The following is a 25,210-nucleotide window of genomic DNA, read 5'->3' as shown; positions in this document are numbered from 1 at the left end:
CATATTGCCAACACTGTTTTGGTTTGTCGCACTCATCGGAACAATGCTGTGGGGCCCCAGATACATCACGTAGGGAGACAATAACAGCTACATCTCGCCGCCGTATTCCAAGGATTTGTCGACAGTGGAACTATTCACAGTGCTCATTCCCAGATTGTCAATGCACCCATGCTTGCTTGACCTGTTACAATGACCCACAATCAGGGGAAGCAATCATAAATGGATCCACTGCCAAAGAAATGCTAACCGGCGTCGCGGGCCACAAGTGCCACCCTTGTTGGGGACACCACACCAGTATACACACTGAGGATTAACTAGCTACGAACCAAAGACATTGCCTGAACATATTAGCTAAGACTGTACATTTAGGTGTTATTTAGGTCAACCATTTGTATGTGTATATATGTACAAACATGCATATTTGGTTTGAAACTGAACCTCATAACAAGAAACCTCTTCCTTTTTTTTGTCATTTTTTCTCTGTCATTTTTTCTTTGTAGTGCCTATTCATGACCTGCCATCAGAATTATGGGACAAGGAGCTGGTCCAGCAAGCTCCCATACTATCTCCTATGGACCAATGGTTACAGCAGTGGCCACCTTCTGTTCCAGCCACGTACCCCTATATTTTACCTCTCACAGCCAACATGGTACACACACCCTTATGTCCTTCAGCATGGTACTCAATGTTGCAGTGTCACCCTAACAAACGCTTTGTACATTTTGTGCTACAGGGGATTTGCAACGGATTCCGTATAGGATTTACCAATGCACCTTCATCACTAAAAGCAGCTAGATGCAACTTGGAGGGTGCACAAGCACACCCTGAGGTAGTCTCTGACTACCTTTTAGCTGAGGTATCCTTAGGCTGTATTGCAGGCCCATTTCCTCCACAAGCCATTCCTCAGGTCCATATTAGCCGCTTTGGAGTAATTCCAAAAGGCCAAACTGGCAAGTGGAGGCTTATCGTAGATTTATCTCATCCCAAAGGCCATAGCGTGAATGATGGGATATCAAAACCTCTATGCTCCCTAAAGTACATCACCATTGATGATGCCATTAAGGAGATTGTTCGACTCAGTCCTGGTACATTGCTGGCCAAGATCGATATAAAAAGTGTGTTCCGTCTTCTCCCAGTACATCCAGCTGATAGGTACATGCTTGGCATGCAATGGAATGGAGGGGTATATGTCGACACTTGCCTCCCCTTTGGCTTGCGATCAGCACCCAAGCTGTTTAATATTTTAATAGACCTCTTGGCTTGGATTGCCAAGATCAGCAATGTGTCTTTCCTGATACATTACCTGGATGACTTCTTAACCATGGGTCCCCCTGCTTCCCTTACTTGCCAATACAACTTGGACACAATTGTTCAGATTTGTGACTATTTAGGCATCCCGTTGGCCCTAGAAAAAGTCGAGGGTCCTGCAACCACCTTGCCTTTTCTGGGCATTGTCTTGGATACTGTTAAGATGGAGGCTAGATTACCTGAAGGAAAACTCAAAAAATTACGTCAGGAGGTGGCCCAGTGGTTAGACCGCGCCGACGCAAAAAAAGCGAGAGATCCTTTCCTTGGTGGGATCGCTACAGCATGCCACAAAAGTTGTGCATCATGGCAGAGCTTTTGTTTCTCGCATGTACTCTACCACAGCAAAATTACAAAAAATGCACTTCCATACAAGACTGAACGTTGAATTCCGTTCAGATTTGTGCTGGTGGCACACCTTCTTAGCAGATTGGAACAGGTTGAGCTTACTCCGGTGGGACGACAGCGATTGGACCCCCAATCACTTCATTCAAACAGATGCATCAGGAGCTTGGGGTTGTAGCGCTTTTTGGCAGGGCCAATGGCTTCAGTGGTGCTGGCCGGCAGAATGGGTCATACACAATATCATGGTAAAAGAATTGGTCCCAATATTTTTGAGCTGCACCATTTGGGGGAGAAAATTAGGGTACCTTTCGAATGTGACAATTCTAGTGTTTTTGCCGCTGTTAATAGACACTACTCAAAGGAACAAATAGCCATGCACCTGTTACGCAGCCTATGGTTTTTCGTTGCCTATTTTGATATCGATATAAAGTGCAAACACATAGCAGGGGTAAACAATAGCACAGCTGACCACCTCTCTCGTGGTAATCTACATTCATTCTTTTGTCTACATCCACAGGCCACCCGTCAGCCAACTCCACTACCTCCACCATTACTTCAGATACTAGCAACCGGAGGGCCGGATTAGACATTGCCCCTATTCAGGCAGCTGTTCAGTACTATTTTGAGAATGGTCTAGCACCCACCACCCAGAGATGCTATAATGCTGGCCAGCAACGCTATTTACAATTTTGCACACAAGCTAATTTAACACCAATACCCACCTCAGAAAACACAATGTCACTGTTTGCAGCCCACTTGGCACTTCAAGGCCTAGCACACACCACCATAAAAGTCTACTTCTCCTCTATTGGCAACCTACATTCATCCCGCAGTCAACATGATGCATACCACAAAGCTCTCACGCCACGCTTAGAGCAGATTCTTCAATCATCAAGAGAGAGCAAGCCAGCACTCGCTCGCAACGAGTGCGCCTTCCAATTACTGTGGAGATCTTGCATAAGATGTATTCAATTTTGTCCAAAGCTCTCACAGAGTACCAGGAAATCATGTTGTGGGCAGCCTGTTGCACAGCATTCTTCGGTTTCCTCCGAGTTGGGGAGATGACTGTCTCAAGCCAGGATGCCTACAACAACTCTGTACACCTCTCCCTAGGAGATATAGCATTAGACAGCAGAACTTCACAAACTATTATCTGGCTTACCATCAAGCAGTCTAAAACTGATCCTTTTCGCAAAGGAGTCAAACTATGTCTAGGTCTAACAGATTCAGTAGTTTGCCCAGTCAAGGCATTACTCCCCTACCTGGCCATTCGAGGAAGTGCACCTGGCTCACTGTTTCTATCAGAGGGTAATGCACCTCTGACCCGGGCCCAGTTCAAGACCCTCTTATCTACCACATTAAAGAAAGTAGGATTAGATGATTCACAATATAACACTCACAGTTTTATGATCGGAGCCGCCACTTCTGCAAAGGCTGCAGGCATCTCAGACACATACATCCAACCATTGGGCCGATGGAAGAGTACAGCATTTCAAGGATACATCAAAACGCCTACAACTGTCCTCACAAAACTGTCTAAACAGCTGGCATCCATTCCTGATGCTCCACCAATGTAACAATCCATCTCATCCCTGTAACAAGAACCCCCCCCCCTCCCCCCATCATATGCAAACACTTATATGTAAAATTGTATATTAAAAAAAAAACAAAAAAAAAAACACTTATAATATAATTCATACATTTTAGTGTGTCTTCTGTAAAAAATTACATATTTATACACTTGCGATGTTCCTTTGTACATATGATCAGTGAAATAATTTCTTGTGTATCACAGGTAACAATGGCATGTATGAGAAACTATGGTCTACGCACACCAATCCCCAATGATAGACACATGCACAGCAGCATGCATGGGGATGCTCTTTGGGGTGGGTGTGCAGGGAAGTTTTATATATATCAAGACTCACGGTAGTGAGTCGCGCGGCCAGTAAAGCAGAAACGCGCGCCGCAGACAATAAATGACGCGACCACTACGTGAGGATTTTACAAGAACGAACGTTGTCAAATTCAGCCTTCCTGTAATCCACCCATCACTTACGCTATCTCTCTGAAACTCTGGAGTTGAACTCATCGTGTCACTAGTAACTACCACACAAGCAGTGAAGCAAATCCATGCCGATTGTTTCGTGATCGAGGTTGCCGACATCAAAAGTGAAGTTTCATTTCTTTTTTATTTTTATTATTTTTTTTTTATCGCATGCGGTTAGACGCAACCGCAGGTGTATACCTTGCGTTCCTTTGTGCATTCCGAACATTGATCGCCCTGTTATCGCTTCAGTATTCACTCAATCACCTCAAGATTCACATCATCGATTTCACCATACATGATTACCCTACAGTCGTGATTTCAGCACCAAACGAAGTTTCAGTCGTCCTCAGTCGACCTAGAGGCCAAATACAAATCCCAGATTGTTGTTTTCCGCAATACTCGCTTGGCATGTAGGGAAATGTGTCTTTGAACTGTTCTAAAAGTTTCGTTCAGATTGAAACATTTGTTTTCGAGAATGGCTAGTTTGAAATTTGAATTTAGTCGCCCCCACGTCATTTGCTCTCTAAGAATTTTACTCGGAATTTAAAGAATGACGCAGAGCACAACTGCGGTCACTGGGTATTGATGAACTGGCGCTCTATGTAGTTAATCAGTACATATAGCCACCAAGAAGTGTGCTGCCATAGATTATAGTCCATAGATATAATCTATGGTGCTGCATACCATCCTTCGTTTTGAAATTAGTCGCCCCCACATAATTTGTCCCTCTAAGGGCGCGGCTTAAAGAATGACACAAGAGTACAACTGCGGTTACCAGTTGTTGACACAAGCTGTGAGTAATTAGCACATGTAGCTAGCTTAAAAAGGAAGTGTGCAAAATCGCCTAATACAATTGTCACCATGCATTATTGCATTTTATAGCACCCCCACACAAAATTACACATGTAATTACAACATACAGAGGAGACACATGAATACCAAACACTTTTCACAACAATAATGTAAGAATTGTACAATAATGACTGTAATATAATTGCTATGCAAATGTTTTCCAGTGGCCCGCCATGGTAGCAAGTCTCACATGACGGCATGTATATTCATCCAAGGGAGTAACGTGTAAGTATGATGACAACAAGTTGGTATGACTTCATTTGTAGAATCCAGATGAGTGGGTGTGGCTCCAGCATGTCTAAACGGTTAACAAACATTCCTGTTATAAATACGTGCTAGAGTTGCAATATAATAGTATAGTATTTAAATGCAATAATACATAGTCTCCATTGCATCACTATCAAACGACACTAAGTGGAGGATATTGTTGCATCTCTAGTATGTACACTCTATCTATCAGTACAACCTGTCTTAATGGCCACTAGCATAGAAAGACAACCACTCTTGAAAAGCCAATTCCAATTGAGAATTTATACACTGTTACCTGCTGAATGAGTGAAGGTGGCAATAAACAAGTTCCACCGTAATTTATACACGTGATCTGATCCTGTATATTCTGTCAGTGGATGAGATCCACTTGGCCAGGACAAAATGTGACTCAAGTGCCCTGGATGATCCATACTCAACCAACTTATGACCCAGTGGCACAATGGAACTGACTATTTATAGAGAATACAATTATATTTATTTCTAAGATGTGTGGATGTGTGGACACATTACAACACATTACATGTACATACAAGACATGCTACGTACTGTTTTAGAATTTCAAGTCACCACATTATACACGTACCAGTCAACAATGCTTCATAGTGCCCATCAGTAAACCTGAAGAAAAGTTTCGAAAAATAAAAATTCACATAAGTACAATGAAACCTCATTAATATGGCAGGCTGTGGGACCAAAAACTTTGGCCTGAATAACAAGGTGGCCTTATTAATGAGGTCATAAGTAATGCTTAGCTATATTTGGGACCTACTAGAGGTGGCCAATATAATGAGGTGGTCTTATTAAAGAGGTGGCCACTAAGTGAGGTTTCACTGTACATATAGTTCACAATATTGTGAACAATATTAATGGTTAACAATATACACTGAAACCTGCAGGTCACTTCTTGTGGAAGATTGCTCTCTACACAAAATGACACATTCAGAGATTGTATTTAGATGGATGATACAGTAACGCATTGTGACTTCAATACTCGTGATGTGTCGCTGCTAGGCAGCAACCATATACACGGCACTGCCACATCGCACTTGCTCGCACACACAATTTTGCTAAAGATTTTACAAATTGATAATTAAGGGGTGTGGCAACTAGCTGTTTCGCTCACAAGACTGTGTGGCAGCTGTTTCCCTTCTGTACAAGTGGCCACCAAGACAGGTCCACTGTGGATGAAAGCCAGGCATTAGATATTTGGTATTTCATGTGTTGAAGATATTCCAGGGCTTCTGGTAGTCTCAAATCTCACCACAGTTTACTCAGGCAGTGTTGTGGTCACCACTAAACTACTGGAATGCTGTGTTATGTTCATCTTATGCTTGGCTACTATATTGTAGAACTGAAAAGGATACTCTGAAAAATATATCCTATGGATAATGATTTCATCACTTTCTTCATCAGGAGCTTATAAGGACCAATAGTGAAATTTTTACACTTGGGGCTGACAGTCAACTGCCTATGTCTGAAGCAGTGCTTTTGGTGCTCTTAACAGATTGGCTGCTCCCTTGCTACCAGCACTCACTGTCTCATACGCTGTCATACACTAAATCCATCTCTATAGCCAGTTAGAACAGCATGCTTCTTACCTTTTTTTAAGGCCGCTTAATGCAGCCACCTCTTTAAAAGGCAAGGTAAGAAAATTTTGTCCCTACGGCCTGAATAATGACCAGTTTTCACTGTACTACTATTAGTGATTAGTGATCATGGGGGATTATTTATTAAGATACTATGATATACAAACGCTACAACCTCTAAATATAGCAGTAAATTTTTACCCTGGTCCAATGTCTCGTAATAATCGCGACTTCGTGAGAGACTCTACTGTGACAAATACATGTTTATCATGATATGTGCTAATCGCCTTTTTACAATTAAGTTTTACAACACAAATACATGTATAGTTAAACTCACCAATTGCGACTAAATCCCTTCAACACGAAAAGACAACTAATGAGACAACCTTGGAGACAACAGCCACACAAGCCTATTCTGGTGCGTTTATTTAGTAGTAATATAAATTTTAAAGGCGTTTATTTACAACAGGACATAATTACGCGCCCCTCTATTGTCTCTGTACATACTTGCCTTTTCTTTACTATTCTCATTTCATTTCACAAGATCTCTTGGCAGGGGCGTAGCTTCTTCACTTGAATTAGTCAATGCTTGAAGTAGATCGAGATACTCTAATAGAACAGTCACATTTCTACAAGTGCCATATTTTTATATTGTAAAGTCTGTAAGTAGCTAGTAATTTAAACTATACAATCCGATGCTAAGCAAAAGTTGTAACTATGCTAAATATTGATTGCTGTGTTACAGCTGTTTTGTGACTGCTCTAATAGAGTATTTTGATCGTTTCAATGCAGTACAAGATGAAAGGCAAAGCGTTGTTAAGGGTTTAATAGTTAAAATGGGTGTTAGTTGACTGCAGTTGCATGCCACTAACAGGGCCGCCCTGAGAAATTAGAGGGCCCAGGGAAAAGAGTTAAAGAGGGGCCCAGGGGCAAGGAAGGGTCTAGATCCTGACTGCTCTATTAGAGTATATCGATCTTTCTTTAAACAGGTATTCAAGTGGCCCCCTTCGGGCTGTGGTAGGGGGCAAAATACCCCAGTTACCCCCAATGTGGGCGGCCCTGGCCACTAAAATTACAGTTATATTTTAATATTCTGTCACTGTAATCTGGGGTTTCTGTCAAAACCATGGAAACTCATCTACTGTTATCAACAGTACATTGCTTATTCTAACAAAAAGTATTGAAATCCCATCCAAAAACAGCTTATAGCTGTAAAAAAAGTGCGCGTCCAAGTAAAGCAGAGTTAACTACGACAAAAAGTAATGATATCATAATGCGGCCATGTGCGAGGTGTGCAAGTTGTAAAATTAATATTAGCTAATCAGATAATACAATATTATTGTTAAAGTGTTAATGAGAACTATGTGATGCTGCTAGTTTTTAAGTGTGTGAGCATCTTCATAAATGCCACATAAATTTAATTCTCAATAAAGCAATGTGTATAGATTCTCTGATAGTAATAAATAGTTTGAGTTTGGCCGCCTTTCCTGTATACAGCAATGCTACGAACAAAGGAAAGGTGGCCAAACTCAAACTATTTATTACTATCAGAGAATCTATACACATTGCTTTATTGAGAATTAAATTTATGTGGCATTTATGAAGATGCTCACACACTTAAAAACTAGCAGCATCACATAGTTCTCATTAACACTTTAACAATAATATTGTATTATCTGATTAGCTAATATTAATTTTACAACTTGCACACCTCGCACATGGCCGCATTATGATATCATTACTTTTTGTCGTAGTTAACTCTGCTTTACTTGGACGCGCACTTTTTTTACAGCTATAAGCTGTTTTTGGATGGGATATATATTTACAATTTCCTATGGCTTGGAGGGAAAGGCAGTTACCTTTCTTTGGCATGTAGAAATTCTTGTGGCTTTAAAGAATGTCAGAATCCCCAAGCATTCCTACCTCCAAGCCTTCGTAGTAAAACATGCTGTATGCATTATGAAAAGTATTGGAATTGGACCTATTTGAGAATAAATAGGAGAATCCACGGAACCCTGCACACCTACCAAAACAACCACCATCTATGGACGGTGGCAACCAGCTGGCAACAGGGTAAGACTTGCTAGCTGGGTTAAACTAATAAGCAACATTAATTGAAGTTTAACTAGTTAATGGAGCACTCAAGCATGCGCAGATGTATTATGACAGTGGCTAACCTCATGAAGCTCCATCACAACTGAAGTAAAGTGTGGGCTAGTGCGCATGCAAAAAGGGCTGGCAATAATTGGAAAAAGTATACTGCGCATGTGTCACAAGAAAAGGCGTGTAGAAAAGTGTGAGAATGCATGGTGTAGTGAAGTTTGTCCCACCCACTCCACCTCCCTCTGCATCTATCTTGTATAGGGCTATAAAGGGAAAATAGTTGGAAGGAACTCAACATAGATTCCCAAAGATATATTAACGGGGGGTGTGAGGAGAAGTAAAGCATGCACCACAGACTGTCCCTGTCGGGAGATTTACACTTTTTTTTTCTTGTTACCTTCTCCATCTTGAGGCTAGCTCAGGGTGTGACAGTGCAGGGTTTCTATTAGGCGTATTGTGGCATGTAGAAATTCTTGTGGCTTTAAAGAATGTCAGAATCCCCAAGCATTCCTACCTCCAAGCCTTCGTAGTAAAACATGCTGTATACATTATGAAAAGTATTGGAATTGGACCTATTTGAGAATAAATAGGAGAATCCACTGAACCCTGCACACCTACCAAAACAACCACCATCTATGGACGGTGGCAACCAGCTGGCAACAGGGTAAGACCTGCTAGCTGGGTTAAACTAATAAGCAACGTTAACCAGCTTTGGGACTGATTTTTTTCCTTCTTTACTGTAGGAAGGAGAGAAGATAAGTTTTGATTTGAACTAGTGATATTATCATGTATCAAAAAAGTAAATGCTATATAACTCCTGCAGAACTCTCTACAGAGTGACTTATTTGTAGCTCCTAATGAACTCTATACTGGGTGACTTGTAATGTGGCTAGCTGAACTATCTAAAGGGAGATTTTGTAATGTAGCCGAACTCTCTACTATGTGACTTGTAAAGCAGCTGAACTCTCTCACAGGTGTAACTTGACATGTGCTGAATTCTCCTGTAGGGTGACTTGGGGTGTAGCTGAACTCTCTACTGGGTGACCTGTAATGGAGCTGAACTCTCTACAATGTGACTTGTAATATAACTGAGCTCTCTACTGGGTGACTTGTAATGGAGCTGAACTTTCCACAGGGAGTCTTGTAATGTAACTGATCAAGACACACGATAGTGTGTCGTGCAGCCAAATACAGCCAGTGCGGGCGCGCAACAGACAAGTGTGTATTGTACAGAAACCAAGAAAATGCCATTTTAACGCATCCATAGCTTGATAATGGCTGGACGGGAATTATCCATTTTTGCTGTGGAAACTCCCTCAGGGTGGGGCACCTCCCATTTCAAAGTTTAGGTGAATTCGCCTGGCCATCACTGAGATATGCACCTTCAAAGTTCGTCTTAGTTTCTTGTATTTTTCTTCATCTTCTTTTCGCACCACTTAGAGAAAAATTGCTATAACTTGTGCATACTTTAGTTGATTTTCTTCAAATTTGGAGGGCTGTAAGAACGTAATGTAGCACATTTATACAGTCCAAATTTTGTACACTTTGAATAAAAAACAAGGGAGTTATACATGATTTTCAAAAAATTTGATAGTGATTTTTGTCACAGCCACAGGGTAAACCGTTTGTATGAATGACTTGAAAATTGGTCTGTACATGGAGTAACCATCGTAGTACAAACCTTTTGTGGTTTGAAAGAAATCGCAGTAACAGTCATGGAGTTATTACAAAAACGCCAACATATGTATAATGTGCACGATCAAGTTTGTTAATAAAAAAGTGATACTTGCCACACCTACCAGGTAAACTGGTTAACGGAATCAGCTGAAATCAGGTAGAGAGGTACATAAATCAGTTTTAAGCAATCTTTCAGTGGTTTACAAGGAATCAGATTAAAATCACTGAGCTACACTATGAAAGTGAACTAAGTGTAGTGATGTCCAACAAAAAACTGAAACCTTTCAATTAGCACATATGACACACCCCATATAAAGCACTACAAACATGCAACTTCTGAAAATTTCAGATCAATACTGTAAAGTTACAACTATTACAATGTCATTAAAAATTAGGCCCATTTTACATAGGAAAAATGGCACCGAATGGAAAATTAGCTAGTGATTTTTACATTTTTAATACAAGTAGACCGACTCAAATTGTTCGTATAAACCACTAAAACTATTCTTAGCATGTCTAGCTACAGGTAAGAAGTTGGACGTAGTGCTTTCAACCATGTATCAAACTTACAACAGGGAAAATTACTGCTTCTGCAAAATTAGCTTAATTTTAGAGCAATGCCTTCAGTAATCCCATTTAGACCATTAATTTCCATTAAAATCTATTGAATCATTTCAGCATACAGCCCTATCTTATCACACAGCTGTCCAATGCCATTATTCCATCCATTCAATGACACTACAAAGCAAACAAACTGGATTGCGGAGCTAGTATGTACATTGCTCAGCTCAACTACGTTACAAATATATCAATAACAATTTAATACACTCGACTGACATGTGTACATGAGAAAAATATAACGTTACATTGCATACAGACAGTAAAATAAGATATAAACGCCTGCTATACTAACAATACTTTGCATTTGTGGCTTGTACGCTTGTCAGATTTGAAATCAGCACTATCGAAACCTAGAAAACCATGAATCCCCCTTGAATTCAGCTGTAATGTCGTGGAAACACCATCGTACTGAAATAACTAGCTAATGCCACGACCGAAATAACTAGCTAATAAATGCCATGACCGAATACATTTTGTGTCTAGTTATCTGAAGTCTAAATTTTAATGGATTTTGACTTTGAAATACGATAACTTTCTAATTACAAAACGAAATAAGCTAAATTAAACTTTATTTAGAAGCACAGACATCCAGGAACGAAATTTCGCTTAGTGATAACTTGATGAAAGTAAGTATTGGTTGTTAAAGAAGATTATACAGCCCTGTACTAACCTTTCACCATGTAGTCAAAGAGTACAGTTACATTATGAGGCTCTCTACACAACTACATATACACATTTCCCTGTAGAGTATTCAGCTGCAAACAGTTTAACCTGTGTGACTTATTTTTATGATCAATCAACACAAATGTAAATTATTGCTTAAACATACATGTAGCTAAACAAATCATTAAAATCTTCTTCATAATAATCTTCTCTCTAGATCTGTGGTAAAGAAAAAAGATAAGTTAAAAGAAATACCTAAAGCTGGCCTAGGCTGGCTTTAGGTATAAAATTACAAAAAGAAGTGATATCTAATCAAAAACAGCCAAGCTATAAAAAAAAGGGTGCGGCCTCCAAAAAAGCCAGGGTGAAAAAAAAGTGAAATCAAAGGTGGCAGCCAAGAAATGGCTGTGATAGTAGGTTAATGGCAAATTTTAATAACAACACAAATTCACATGAATTGTCGCTATTAAAATTTCACTATTAACCTACCATCACAGCCATTTCTTGGCTGCCACCTTTAATTTCACATCTTTTTTCACCCTGGATTTTTGGAGGCCGTACCCTTTTTTTACAGCTTGGCTGTTTTTGATTAGATCTGATCAACAGCTATGGATGATTATTTGCATTAAAATAGGTAGACTTTTGTCACGCCTACAAGGTAAACTGCTTATGGAAATAACTTAATATATCAGTATGCGTATAGGTTAACTATCATAGCTCAAACCTTTTCTAGTTTAAAAGAAATCTCACTGACAGCTCTAGAGTTATAAGGCAAAAAAAACAACTGTAAATTGTGGGGTTGAAATATTCTAATAGAACAGTCGCCGCGGGTTAGAAAAGGTGCATGAAAATGTTGAAAAAAAGCACACTAGCATTCAAACCAGGGATCTCAATACTGAACACCCAAATCCTTAACCACTGAGCTGCTGCTATCACAGCAGTTCACCCCACTTAATATTTACTTTATAAGTGAATATTGTAGTAAGGAGTCATCCTAAGTAGAACCTAGCCCTAGCGGTATAAAGTGGCAAGGACATCTACAGGTAGACTCAAGTCCCAGATAGTAGTTATAGACTTGTCTAACAAATGACTACCTCCATTAGTCATTTTTCGCTGGTCGTTTCTGCTCCCACTTTCCATTCTCGTTCCCATTTCTGCTTTCCTATAATTCTACCGACCCAGTAACAATTGCAGTGCAAACCTATTGTGGTTTGAAAGACATTGCGCTAGCAGCCATGGAAATCGCCAACCATGCGTAACAAGTACACAACCAAGTTTTGTTAATAAAACAGTATTACTACTTGCCGCACCTACAAGTTAATGAAATCAACTGAAACTAGGTAGATAGGTGGATTAATCATTTTAGAATAGCCTTTCAGTGGTTTATTAGGCGTCACACTGTGTGTATGTTGACAGGAAGAAAGAAAACATGATTTTCACACTTGCATAGCATCATGTTCCCATCTCCAAAGCACACCATTTTTGCATTATAGCTATCCGCTAGGTATGATAGGGCACACGACAAATTTGATTAAATTGCTCAGTCACCCATTTGTGATATACGAGCAGCCAAAGTTTCAATTCCTTTTCTTTGTTTTTTCCTTATTCTTAATGGGTCTATGGGGACCTAGTTTATTCTATTTGCAGACTTTGTAAAACTTGTTATAAAACACAAACAAGTAATTAGATTACCTTGAAATTTGTACAGGTAAAGAGTTTGTTAAGTGAATTCTTGTACTAAGTTTGCAATGAATCTGATAAACATTTACGGTGTTATGAACGTTTATTTGTGTAAAAAGATCAAAGTACTGTTCATGCATGGCTACAGGGTAAACTGCTTATGGGGTGTGTATGTAGACTAGCCAATGTAAAGGTGCCTTTTGATGGTTAGAAAATGGAGAGAAGTAACAGCTACAGAGTTACAAAGCAAAAACCAAACAATTGGGTAAAGATATTTAATAGAACAGTTGCCTTGGGGTAAAAAAAGTGCATGAAAATGTCAAAACAATTACCAGGAGTCTCTATACTGAATGCTCAAATATTTAACCATTGAGCCACTGTAATCATCACTATTAACCACACATTTTATAATAAAAATTCTAGCTAAAATCTGTAAAGGTTTATAATTACATAGATTCACCAATGAAAATTCTACATTGTTTTAGAACGTTCTGTGTGCTTTTATCAGAATTCCTAAAAATGTGGGCTCTATTAGAACATTGCAATAATACAATAATCATCATTGTGTCTGTATATAAGAAGAAATGTGGGTAAAAATAAGATGTAAAACAGGAAGCAGAAATTTTTTTTTAAAAATTTATTTATTTATTACTGTGTAGGACTCCATCAAGGAGTATAACACACAGATACAAAAACAAAATCAAAGTAAATTAAGATGATTTAACAAAATGTCCTTAAAACAGTTTATAGATGGCTGATTGACCACATCTTCTGGCAAAGTGTTCCATAATTTAATAGTGGATGGTAAAAAGGAAAATAAGTACGAGTTGATTCTTGCTTGTGGGATTCTGAAACGTTGTGAATAACCTCTGGTAACTGATGACATTGATGTTAGTGAGATAGATGGAACTTCCATTTGACAATTGATTATCTTAGAAATGATCCCATTGTTAAGCATACTGGTAACACTAACTATTAGCTCCTGCAAATAAGTGCCTAAACTCCAAAGTCAGCTTATGGCTGGCTTTGAGGCCATATACGTAGAGTACAAAAAGAAATGAAATTCACACAAAAATAGCCAAGTTGTGAAAAAGATGTAGCCTTTCATTGCTTGATGAAATAGTAAAGGTAGTGGCTAAGAAGAATTGACTGCAATGATGTTAATTTTAATATTGGTTGTGTATTAATAACATTTTATTAGCATCAACATCATTGCAGTCATTTAGTGGCTGCCACCTTTGATTTCACAAATTTGTTCATCCAAGGCCGCATCCTTTTTCACAGCTCATCTGTTTTTGTGTGGATTTCCTATATAACAGAATTTTTTTTACTAACTGACTTACTGATGCCTTCAGTGAAGCATGGTTAATGATACAGGCTTGATTTCTTCACTGTTCAACATCACTTGGCCCAAGACATGCCTTTTCACCAAATGACAGCAACTACAATGCATGCATCATGGACTAATCCTGTCTCCTTTGTGTCCTATTTCTTTTACCACTACCGCATAGGTGGTTTGCTGGAGCACTTCAATGCAGCTTGCTGTCACAAAAATTGTCCATATTTCTGTAGTGACTAAAGGAACTTCTTCACCATTTGTAATGCTGTATAACAGGTAGAACATAGCCCTCATGGTGGGGCACCTTCTATTCCAAATTTGAGGTTAGCCATCACTGAGATACCGTATTGTCTTGAATTACTCCCCGAGTGTTTATTTCTTTCAAGCAATTTTTTACCCCAGCTACTAAACAAGACCGGGGACTATACGAGACCGGCATTTATGCCTGATCAGCATTCACGAGTACACTTCATATCTTAGTGTTGTACTCTCCTGGACTCTCCTTGATATTTCCCTCAGCATATTTCAAAGATTCAAGCTTAAAAGGAACTCTATAAAATGTTCTTCGCTTCATCGTTTATAACACCACTCGGAATTGTTAAAAATAATGACTGTATACTAGACGTTTATTTGAAACCCGGCATTTATTTTTGTTATGATGTTGTATACCTCTGGCGACTAAACGGGACTAGGCGTTTATACGAGACTGGCCGTAATTCAAGGCAATATGGTATGCCCCTTCACAAAGTTTGTCTATTTTCTTCCTATGTTTCTTCTTCTATTCGCAACACTTAGAAAAATTGCTATAACTCACACATACTTCTGCCAGTTGATTTACTTCAAATTTAGAGGGCAGTATAAAAGTCTTACAACTCAATTTTCATACAGATTGGATAAAAAACAAGGAAATAATGTGCATTTTAAAAAATGTTATTGTTATGGCTACAGGGTAACCACTTCAAGGAGCTGGCTGAAAATTGGTTTTTGTAATAGTTATACCATGGCTGCGAGGGATTTTGCTGATATATACACCCAAAGCACGAGGGCCGCAGGCCCGAGGGCTGCGGGTGTATATGTCAGCAAAATCCCAAGCAGCCATGGTACAAGTGATATATATCACTTGGGGCGCACTCACCTAATAGGTGAAAGAACTAATGAGAACTCATCCCATTTGTTTTATACAGTAGCATCTGAAGATCGATTGTGGTTTTAATAGCGTGGGCTAATAGCCATTAAAACGTTGTCCATACGTTAAAACGTCATTAATACGTTACTATGCTTCAACACGCAATGTTAGAAAACTTGCGATTGTGGGATGGAGTTTATATTGTTATCATTTTTGTACTAAGTTAAGCCAGCTAACTTCACTATTGGGACAGTAAGTAAGTTATTATATTAAGTTAAGTACTTAGAACTGTAAGTTACTAACCTATTTCAACGTAGCAGTAGTAGCTTTGCTGTTCCGTGGTCTGTTCAAAGGCTGATACGCGGTGGGTAGAAATACGCATCCACAATCGCCCAAACAATTATTTTGTGCCTTCATTATCCTTTAGTAACAACCAACTACTCTATCTTAGCCTATGTACTAAGCTTAGCAACCTCTACAAAACCGAGTCCCACAATACATAGCTCTATGTCGCTCAATATAACGAGTCAAAGCGCATCGATTCTTTGAAGTGGCTGGGTATCAAAGTCATTGGCAAACCGCTTTCCCATGATATTGCCTGGGCAATATGCGAGTTAAACACCGAGCGGCGCCTTTGAACGCCCACGCTAAAGTGGTATATAAATAGATTAACCATCATAGGAGTGTCTTTTGGTCATTTGAAAAGAATTGAGATAAGTAATAACAAAATGCTAACCATGTGTATCAGGTTTACAATCTAGTTTCACGAATTGAAAGCAATTTTATTGTTAAGCCTACCAGAAAAATTGCCCCCAAGGGGATCATAAGCTTAAAATTGTAGATTAAGCATCTTAGGAAGTTTTTCAGTGGAATAGAACAATTTGGGTTTAAAACCTGTGAGTCATAATACAAAAACCAACTACCTGTAGCAAGTGCGTGATCAAAATACTCTAATAGTGCAGTCACCCTTTGGAGCAGTCAGCTACGCATTCTGTTAGGGTGCTCAGCTATGGTATAAGTCACTATGTAGAGAGTTCAGTTATGAACAAGTCACCTTGTAGAGAGTTCTGCTATGTTTCAAGTGTAAAGAGTTCAACAATTGCCCTGAAGATAGTTCAGCTACAAATGAATTACTCTGTTGTAAAGAGTTCAATTTCAAGCAAGTCGCCCCATAGGGAGTTTGTTACATTACAACTCACCTTGTAGGAGAGTTTAGGGAAAAGTTGTGAAATCAAAGGAAGAGGCCATGAAATGGCTGCAATGATGTTAATGACAATAAATTTTAATAATTGTTTTATTATCATTAACATCATTGCAGAAATGGCTGCCACCTCAGATTTTTTCACCCAGTATTTTAAAGACTGCACCCTTTTTAATACAGCTTGGTCATTTTTGCATGGATTTCACTTCTTAAAGCTTACCATTAACTGACTATGAGGTTTGTTTTTACACAATTAAACCATTGTTTCTTACAGATACAGTGATGACCATACAAGACAAAGCAGTGCTTTAAAAATACCTGCCGATATCAAAACTAAAGGATCTATGCAAGAGCATCAGAGTAGGTGTGACCAGTGAGGTGAGAGCCTCACCACTTTTTGGCTGATAATAAAAAAAAACCTTTCAAACTTGATGAAGCCAAAACCAAAAGTAGTGAACATGCAACAATAACATTTTATCTATTGGCAACAATTGACAGAAACACTTATCTAACCTATTCTTCACTCAAAACAGCTTCATGTAGACTTCGTCCGTGTTAGGCGCCACTAAAAATAATTACTGATATGTTTTGATTTGGTATTCATTTGTAGCTATTTTGTAAACATTCCTTACATTTATCTCTTAATCAATAAACTCAAATGATCCAGTATTATGGTGGTGCTTTTTGGCAGTCTGTTGTTATATCATTAGAATATCTATGATTAAACACTTGTCAGATAGCGAGCTACACAGGGATGTAGCTACACCCAGGCTTGCACGGGCACAGGTCTGGGCAGTCATTGCTGGTGCCCATGTAGCAAGCTTAGTAATAGCGGAGGCCACCTGGGTGCGCCCGTAATTAATACACATTTGCTATCTTTTTGGAGCCTCTTGTAATATAGTGTCTTCAAAAAATCTTGTATACTTTAGTTTGCCAGAATTCCTCTGTAAATTTAGTAAACTTCTATGTAATTCCCAGCATCATGTGATAACATTTCAAGATTTGAGTGAGAGCAGTAGTCAAACATGTGCTGCAATTCGGTGAAAACACTCAGTGGACAACAGTACTGGATATAAAATAATTGTTGTGTTAGATGCCTAACTAATGAAAAACGGACAAAAGCAGGTGCCCATTTTACTGGAGGCAGGACTGTCTAAAGAGGAGATCATTATTTATTCAAGCTTTCTCTATGTTGGTATGCTAAAGCACTCGAGTAGAGAAGACAGAAGAGTGAAAAAGGAGTCAATGCTGGGGCTAGAGCTGTTGCTGATGAAGTATTGTACCTATAAAGTGCTGTGTGAGTGAAAAAAGTCAGACATATTGGAGCTGGAGGCTAAGTTAGTCCATCATTGTTTAGTTTTAGCTTCTATATTATTCATGCAGTAGTATCTTAGTCTAATGAACTGCACAAATAGCAGTGTATAGTAGCTAGCTAAGTACACGTATACAATTAAAACAGTTTTTCGAAGCAAATGTGTAATAATGAGTCAACAGAGGGATTTTTTTAGAGTTTGCAGTGACTGTTCTATTGGAGGATCTTGATTTTTCATGCAAAACGTAAGCTACAGTTGCTAAACTTTAACAAAGCAACCTTGCACCTTTAATGCTAGAATACAGTTGACAGTCTGTCGTCACAAGTTTTGCAAAGCACTTATATAATTATAATAATGACAATTGGCGTGAGTGGGTCTTAATTGTAGTGTACTACCAATACTAACTGATACCAAAATGGCTATTATATCAGCTCTGATTCAATGGAAATTACAATAGTATTGCATTCAGAGTTTATTTGATTACTTTTGCAATACTCTACTAGAGTGCACTTTTTTGAGGATTAGCTTGAAATATACACACGAGCATGAGAGCCGCTAGATGTAAATGCGAGTACATATATTTCACACATAGCTAGAATGTTCTAGAATAATCTAGATTTGTCATTGGTAGATCTACGAAATTACGTATGAACTTTTACTATTGCGCAGATTTTAGCTATAATAGTATAGCGGCACAACCAAAAAATTGTGCACTTTTTCATAAAGCCATGAAACTTTCCACACAAATGGTAGTCCTCAATACATATATTTTTAGATATAGTGTCATCGCTGATTTGATCTTTGATGACTTTTACGGCCATTTTTGTCTTTAACTCCCTGAGACAGTAATTAGCATGTTAAAACATGGCACCAAACAAAAGATCTTGCTGATAGAAACAACTTGTTTTTTATTTGAAGTCAATAGGTAATTTTATTACAAAGTTATGATCATTTTTATTAGCTGCAAAATTTGATAAATTTACTTGCCCTTGAGGTGTGAATCACCTGTGGGCAGATAATTTTGCATAAATCATAGATATACTATACACATAGGGATTGGAAACGGAACCCGCGCACTATAACATCCGTGTTTCGGTTTATGTCATAGTGCGGTTGCTAAGGACGATGATGGCGAGCAGGTGTGTCCGTAGTTTATCTGTTTGTTGCTAACTTCACTTCAGGATGAAGCAGTTAAGTCTCCCAGGACAATAACAAAAGTTTGAAGAGTTTGTAAGAGCCATATTTCGGCAAATTTTCGGTAGTGACACATTGGACGCTGGTGATTTATCCAGTTTTTGTTTAGTGACTGATTTCAGCGACCCGTGACCTTGTACTGAGTCGTATATTTGAAAGATCGGACTTTGAATGTATTCCATACCATACTGTACTGTGCAAGTGTGTCCACAACTAGCTAATAGAACACTTGGTCCACCAGGCCACATTCTTCAATTCCCAGTCCAGGTCATTCTATGACTTCATAGATTTGCAGGAGGCCTGTATGGTACTTTACGTGGCATTATACAAAGTGGATAAACATGATTGATTGGTCCCAGTATGACTTCAGTTAATTACACAAGCTATTCACCATTGCTACAGAGTTGGCTAAAGGTAGTCCCACCAGTACAGCCAGAATATGTTAAGTCGACAATCTCTCACACTAACTAATGAAGAAACCATACACTTTGAATATTTTAACTGTACAGTGTAATATGTGTACGTTGATTATGAATTACGTGTGCAATGTAGCTTATAAGTGTTTATATGTTGCTTTTGAAAGTACACATACTGTTTAAACATATAATTTGGTAGTGCATCTTGAGCTCTTGCTTGTTGGTCATCAGTACACTGTCATTTGGTGTTCTTTGGTGGTTGTCTAATCATGTGGCTTGGATGATTTCTTCAAAATTTTGTGTCTTATTAGAAGATTCTGTCTTTTATCTCCATGCCATATAGCTTTGGTTTCAGAGCAATCCAACACACACTTTACACCCCCAAGTATGGTAGTAGTTGATGGTATGGTAAATTGATATCTAGCCTTGGTCATGGGCCTACTAAAAGTCCACAAGTGTAAAGTGGTAAACAGTAATTTTATACAATATGACAATTGATACAATAAATTCAAGTTGCCTATTACACTACACACTTGATATAGATTTCAAAACAAAACTACCTGAGCTGCTTCCCAACACAGAGAATCTGTGAAAAGTCTACAAAAATGAGATGGTGTGGCCATAACATAATTCGCTTACCTCTTGACATACTGGTGACTTGTTTATTACAAACAACAGCCTCTTGTGGTTGCACACGCATTCCTGTTATTGTGTACAAGGCTATAGTACGTTCGCGTTGAGCTGAATCCTGAGTTGTTGATTAAGAAGCCATACAAGATCAAAGGCTTTAAACATAATGTTTATGACGCATTTATTCGTAAGCCCATGTTACGGGCGCGCACTTAATTGTTGAGAATATGTCGTCCAGTGTACCGTCAGCGAGTGCGGAGCGAAACCCTTTTGGGAAGACGTTAAACAGCCAAACGAAGTATCTACTTATGAAACTATGGGAGTACTTTAAGCAAGAAGCGAAGAAATGTAAAATTTCTATCAACATCACGGAGAGAATCTCGAAGGCCACCGGCATTGTATCATGCCTTCTTTGCTGGGTTTTGGCATACATTACGCCACGCAGGGATTTCAAGGACATCCATTAGAATGGAGCACCGCAAGAAAGACGATTTATTTACGCCAAGAAAAGGTACAAAATGCACTTTGCACAAGCCCGCTTAATTCTTTATCGTCAGGTACAAATGTCCACGAGTCCTTGTTGATACAGACAGTTTTAACCCAGATACTATCAGACAAGATCCATTCATTGTACGGAAGGGAGGAAATCTATCGCTCTCAAAGATTTTGGTAAGTTAAATTTTGAAACCTGGAACTTTGTCACTTACTCCGTCTTAGGCCAACTTAAGAATGATGGTGTTTTCTCTGGGGGTAGAACATTGCTTTAAAGAGTGTTGAGTGATATGGGATTTAAGTACAAGATGATTAATGACAAGAGGTTAGCATTGCAACTGTTTGTGCTTTAATTTCACTACACTTATATGCAGGGTATGCTATGAGCAGCCCTGCATAGTCCATCAGTATCATAAATATTAAAGACGAACGAGGTGCAACAGAACTGAAGGAAGACCAGTTGTGTATTTGGATGAGACTTGGGTAATGAAGAACTTCTAGAGCAATTCCTCATCCAAATCAGCAGTCATAGTGAAGATGGTGATGGTGGTATTAATGAATTGTCCACTAGCAGCAGCGGGTCCAAGTCTTCTTTTGGGCTTACTTCATCTGATGTAAGATTGTTTGATATTTGCAGCATTGGTGTTATAACTTGATTTTGTTCCCCAGGAGTCATCAGGTAGCTGGGATTAAACTCTGTGAAGTACATAAAAATACAGATGAAGTACGTGTAAGTGTGTGCACTTTAATAAAAAATATCATTGCTTTATTGTGCTATCCGAAGTTGAACATACCATCCCTTGTATATTAAATCAGTGCAGGAGTGTTTGGAAGTCACTACAGGTACTATCAGCCCAAATTCATACAAACAGTATTATTTCATTTGTTGAAACTTTTAGAGTTTTTTGGGAATGTAACTTCAAAAACAAAATGCTGGCTGGAAAAACTGTGTACATGTGTGGCGAAGTGATGAGAAAAGTATTAAAATGACAAATTGACTAAATGGGAACAGAAGACGATAGTCAGCTGTGGTGAATGTGAAGTAAAATACATGTTGTTTGGCTCACTTGCAGGAACACCAATGCTACATAACGGATTTTGAGCTGTTATATGGTTTTTTTCTCTTTTGAGGCTGAAGAAGTTTTTACCTGAATATAAGCAGGCCACTTATCTTCTAAATACAGTGCAACAGTGGCCCCAGCTCTTCTACTTATGCAACTCTGTTTTACACACACAACATCTGTTTTATTTTTCTTGTAAAAGTGTATTACAGCCTCTTACATAAGGGATGGTGAAATCATGCGTGTTGAGGGCGGGTATGTGACGTCTGGCTTCGCCACAAACATGTGTCAACATGACCATCAAAGGGCCGCGCTTTAGAGGCTTCCCCATTGAAAATGTATGGCGAAACTTTACAGTGCCATAACGGGAGTGTCTTACATTCGAATGAAGCGCTTTTAATATATTTTTAGCGGATCGAGAAGCGCTACGTATCGAGCTATACAGGAGCCCCATGCGATGTAGCAATCGTAAGTTATTAATCGTTTTTGAGGGTTCAGCTCAACGCGAACGTACTATAGGTTAACCAATTTGTCAAGTTAAAAGCTGACAAATTGCTAATAGTTGGCAAATAAAGCCATTAGAAATAATATCGCGCTCGTAACTACGGACAGTATCTATGGCGACTAACTAGTGCAAGTGAAACACAGATGTTTATTCGAGCTCGTTATGTCACATTGGGAATTTGTACAGAGACGTCACGTGAGTTACTTCCGTTTCCAATCCCGTTGTAAAGTTTAGTATATCTATGCATAAATTAATCAAATTTTGCAGCTAATAAAAATACTCATAACTTAAGAATGAAATCACCTATTGACTTCAAATAAAAACCAAATTGTTTCTATCAGCAAGATCTTTTGTTTGGTGCCATGTTTTAACATGTTAATTAGTGCCTCAGGGAGTTAAAGACAAAAATGATCAATTTTCTGTGCAAAAATGGCAGTAAAAGTCACCGAAGGTCAACTCAGTGATGGCACCATATCTAAAATTACATGTCATGAGGAGTACTATTTATGTGGAAAGTTTCATGGTTTTATGAAAAAGTGCACAATATTGCCAATTTTGGAGGCTATGCTGCTATACTAAGATCTGTAAAGACGAACCAACATGTCAGAGTCTAAATAAGAAAAACTTCTTTTAATCAACCCAAGTATGTGATTCGCTTTGTTGGTTATAAGTGAAGCGTGCTCATGAAACTTAAGATCTTGATCAATCATAACCCCGAGGTCCCTGACAGATTGTGCTGGTTGGATGGCAGTGCCACAAAGGAAACAGGTGTAGTTTTCTTTAGTGCCAAGATGTAAGATATTACACTTGCTAACATTGAATTTTAGTTTCCACTTAAATGACCATTCAGAGAGGCTATTCAAATCTGATTGGAGCCAGATATAATCTTTGTGTGACTTAATGCATCTAATGTCATCAGCAAACAGAAGAATTGGACTATCAACAATATCAGGTATGTCGTTCACATATATGTTGAAAAGTAAGGGCCCCAAAACAGACCCTTTGGGCGCACCGCTAAGTACATCAGCCCGGGTGGAACAATGACTATTTAAGACAACTCTCTGTTTCCTTCCAGTAAGAAAACCTTCAATCCAAGAGAGTAATTTGCCCTGAATACCATATTCATACAACTTGCTCAGCAAGTACTTGTGTGGAACCGAATCAAAAGCTTTTTGGAAGTTCAAGTATGTAACATCCACAGGGAATTTGTCATTCAAACATTGTGTCCAATAATAGTCCATTTCAGTTTCCACGTAAGCTAAAGTATTCACGGTATGGTAATGAATACTAATTTATTACACATTGCACAACATCCGGTGTCCTTTGGGAGGCCTTAAAATGTATTGAAATCTATGGGACTAAGACCTTTACACTTCACGGGAGCCCAAACCATACCATTTATTCTTATTATAAGAACGTACTTTTATAGCAGCCACTATACTACAATGACGTGAAAATTGGAAAGATACACTGTGTTGTGATCGAGAAATCAGCCATCTTATGTCAAATGGTAGTGATATCTTAAGTTTTAAAGGCTTCATCTTTCCTAAAGTGAAGTATTTTACTCTTATAAGTATAGAGGATCGTTAGGCAACAAAACATGGCCACTAAACCTACTGTAACGGGTGAAATAATCGCCTAGTACTGATAGAATCACAGCGATGAAAGATTGCCTATTTCGGGGGTGTCTATTTTACGGACCGGACCGGACCGTCGGACCGGAAGTTTCTGCTTAGCAAGCTAGGTGTTTAGCAGGTCTATTTTACAGATCAGACCTGAGAGTTATAATTAAGGCATGCATGCGTGCACGTGGATCGATATTTCCATGATCGTGCGTGTTTTTTTAAATTCCGTGTGCAAAGCTCTAAAGGCTGAAAGCTTGTGAGAGCTGATGTTTTCGCAGGTTTTCGGGCCTCATCAGAGCTAGTGGAGTTCAGTAGCTATCTCAGCATAATGTAGTGTGTCATTGTTTTGAAGTGGACAAGAGTGAAGATTTAGCCGCACGCGAAGTCATAAGACTGGTTAATTTAAAGCTTGAGTGCAGGTGATTTGGGGACAGAGATTGCAGATTATAGCCATGTAGATTTAAGATTAGATAGCTACTGGAAAGTCAGCTCAGCTGGTTTTCCCAGGGGGTGAAAATCCCCAAAAGGTACAATCACATGCATACTGCATGTACATTCTATTAAACTAATAATTAAGATTAATTAAGTAAGTGTGCAAGGCCATGTGTGACTTCTCTGGGGAGGCATATTTTTTAAGCCTATAAGAGTGTAATCCACGAAAGTAAACTCCCACTGAAAATGGAATAGTGACGTAGCCTACAAATTAGTTTAGTCACATCACAACTGTATGCCTCATCCTGAAAAAGAGATCATAAACAACTGAGATGTAATGCTAAGATCTTACCAGGCCAGATGAATCTCATCATTGATCTGGGTATTAGTTTGGTCATACAATCAGGAAATAACTGAGATTGTACCAGGACAGATGAATCTTGTCACTGAGGTAACAGAAGCATCTGGCAGACCACACTCAATAACTTTCTCCTTCCTGATTCTAATACACAAATTCAGTCATTTTTGGCAACACCTAAAATCTATGTCACTTTGTATGCAAATCACACATTTGGGGACCTGGAAATTCATAACACCCTTGAGGTAATACAAAATTCCTTTGTACACAGACTGACCTGGAGATCCACAATGTCCTTGATGTTACCACAGTCCATATACACTTGACAACTGAGAACTACAAGAACACACATAACATTATAAAATA

At 38.8% G+C, this 25,210-nt stretch overlaps 1 protein-coding gene and 2 long non-coding RNA genes across 4 annotated transcripts in view; 2 read left to right on the top strand and 1 right to left on the bottom strand.

The window, feature by feature from the left end:
- The window catches only part of LOC136251450 (mucin-22-like), an 87,370-nt gene that overhangs the window by 40,784 nt on the left and 21,376 nt on the right, over nucleotides 1-25,210 (top strand). The gene's annotated exons all lie outside the window — the stretch shown is intronic.
- On the bottom strand, nucleotides 3,900-7,353 carry LOC136251455 (uncharacterized). The gene is made up of 3 exons (XR_010699098.1): nucleotides 6,746-7,353; nucleotides 5,369-5,440; nucleotides 3,900-4,850 (listed from the first exon to the last, which is right to left on the bottom strand). It is a non-coding gene; the product is annotated as an uncharacterized lncRNA (long non-coding RNA).
- On the top strand, nucleotides 20,504-22,148 carry LOC136251454 (uncharacterized). 2 transcript variants are annotated; one of them, XR_010699097.1, is made up of 7 exons: nucleotides 20,505-20,882; nucleotides 20,929-21,040; nucleotides 21,089-21,188; nucleotides 21,238-21,477; nucleotides 21,533-21,587; nucleotides 21,648-21,706; nucleotides 21,763-22,148. It is a non-coding gene; the product is annotated as an uncharacterized lncRNA (long non-coding RNA). The 2 variants fall into 2 exon arrangements; XR_010699096.1 differs by having other exon boundaries at nucleotides 20,504-20,882; nucleotides 21,533-21,706.

The sequence above is a fragment of the Dysidea avara genome, chromosome 3 (assembly GCF_963678975.1).
Source record: "Dysidea avara chromosome 3, odDysAvar1.4, whole genome shotgun sequence".
NCBI lineage: Eukaryota > Metazoa > Porifera > Demospongiae > Dictyoceratida > Dysideidae > Dysidea > Dysidea avara.
Note: the sequence above shows the minus strand (reverse complement) of the source record. Positions and strands in the feature narration are given on the sequence as shown.